Genomic DNA, 2,569 nt, shown 5'->3' on the forward strand with positions numbered 1-2,569 from the left:
GAAAGAAAAACCCATGGCAAATAGGCTGAGATGGGACCTTCTCAGCTCCTAAGTGGGCACAGCACAATGAAAGCGCTTTTGTCAGCAACTATGTCTCATCTTTCCACTCCCATCTAAACTGCATGTTCCCTTTAGAGCAAAAACAGGACACTTAGAGGTTATTTGCAGGAATAATTTTGAAGATAAAAATTTCCAAGAAACCAACTCCAAGCACCAAAAATCTGAATTTAATTATCTGAGGAAAAATCAAAACTTCTGAAAAGCAAAAATAAATGGTTAGAACTGGCACATAATAAATGTATAAAACCTCACTAATGAAAAATTATTTTCTTTCAGGCAATAAAACTTAGCCAATAATTACATGGAGGAAAATCTCAACCTACGTCCACTTTGCCAGTATTGCTGAGTAGTTTTAATTATCGAGACTCCAGAGACTTTCATTGTATGAGGAAAATCTTACTTAAAGATATAGGATATCAACTTTCACCTTGTATATTATGATACATGGGAGCTATTTTCATAGGTTTCTCACTATGGAGGGAAATCATTTCAAACAAATTACTTTCCAGGTTAGAATATTTTTCTGTTCAAAAGAGAACAACTCAATAATCTTGATTGCTTTGAGAAATGAAACACAGGAAATGCTTTGATCTTTAAATTGGCATTTTGCCTTTTCTACACATAATATTGCAGCGAGCCTTGGCTGGGCAACTCTGCCCCCACAAGCCACAAGCAGGACCATATTTATCTTATCTGAGAGGCCAAATTCAAGTAAAAGATTCTCAAACTAGGGTCAAAAGTATTAATAGGTGGGCAAAATGGATTGTGGTGAAGTAGATATTCCCTCCATAAAACATCATTAAAAAAAATGCTCGTTTGCATCGTATTTTGCTTTAATACAGTGTTCTGAGGTAAATCAGTTTCTCACTAAACACCGGTATCATAGAGTAACTAAATTCAGCACATCCAACTAATCTTTCAATCTTTGTTTTCTGCATTGTAGTTCTTCACCAACTCAATATGGACTTATTATATAATCTTAGAAATTATCATATATTCTCAGTATTCTTATGATTGAAGATTGATTTTTGTCATCAACTAATATTGAGATGGAATTATTCATAGGGTGACTACTTTTGGTTTAATAATTACTAAAATATTAAACTCTAGGTTTGCATGAAAGTTCATATGAGCTTACATACATAGAACACATAGTAATTACAGTGTAGAAGACCATCATATTACATCTTAAGTGACTACACCTAACTTCCCATGATAAATTGTTATACAATAACTGAAACAGTACGTACACAATAGCCACTTATTCATAGCTGCAGTGTGTTCTAGTGTGCTAAGCATAAACAAGCTTAGGACGCAAAGCCAAACAGAATTTCTGCTATTCAGGAATATTTATATATGTCAGTAATATAAACAGAATTTTAAAATTATGTTCTTTGTTAAATGGGTAGATTACAAACTCAGGACAGGTTAGAAATAAACACATGACAAATAAATACAGGAATTCACCCATCAGAATGTCTCAGTCAACAGCCGACCATGCACTTGAAGTAAATGACATATAACCTAGGTGTGAGTGAGGTGTACAGTGTCTGCATTTATGTAAGAACAGTCTATGATGTTTGCCTAATGGACAGAATCATATACTAACACAGTTTTCAGAATATATCCCCAGAAAAATAATAGGTATGAATTGCATGACTATACTCATTTGCATTTTTAATATCTCCTGAATTTATAGACTATTCATTTAACATAGACTATATAATTTCTTGCTCTATTCATAGTCCTGAAATAAAATATAAATATTCCTGAAAATCAATTGAAATGTATATAAATGATACTTAACTGTAAACAAATTTGACCATTTTGAGGTTTTTTGCTGGCCCTTGTGGCAATTTAGAATTTACAAAAATTATTATAGAATGTTTTCTTAAAGCAGACATAGCAACTCAAAAACAATCAGAACTGGCAGTCAGAAGACCTCTTCATTTTATTCTGGCAAGTGATGGCATACTTCTTATTTCTATCTCTACTTAGCTAGATATTTTATGTAAAGATTAACAAATATCCCTACTATTCCTTGGTCAAATCAAAACCCTAATTAAATAACAGCAGATGTAGGTAGTAAATCATTTTGGTTACATGGAGTTGCCCACTTAAGAATTGATTCCTTTGCAAATCAGTGCCTATAATGTAGAGCATCATCCTAGAGTTCCCATTCAAGATTCTGCTTATGTTCTGGGCCCACTGTATCTCCAAATAGACTTCTCACATGACATGCCACTTGGGATCCTTGTGACACCTCATTTTCAGCTGTTCTTATAACCTAGAAATTCCATACAGACTTCATTGACGTTTACACACGAAACTTCCATTGCATATGCCTGAAGGAACTTAGTGAAAATTCCAGTGGGAATCATAGATTTTGCATTTTCAGTCAAAACTGTTTGAACTAACAAGTTTCATGCAATAAAGGAATTTGTATAGCATGAAAACAAAGAATACTGGCAAAAGAAACAAACAAAATTACTAGTGTTGGAGAACTACC

This window comes from Octodon degus, unplaced genomic scaffold (assembly GCF_000260255.1).
Source record: "Octodon degus isolate 3935 unplaced genomic scaffold, OctDeg1.0 scaffold00066, whole genome shotgun sequence".
Lineage (NCBI taxonomy): Eukaryota > Metazoa > Chordata > Mammalia > Rodentia > Octodontidae > Octodon > Octodon degus.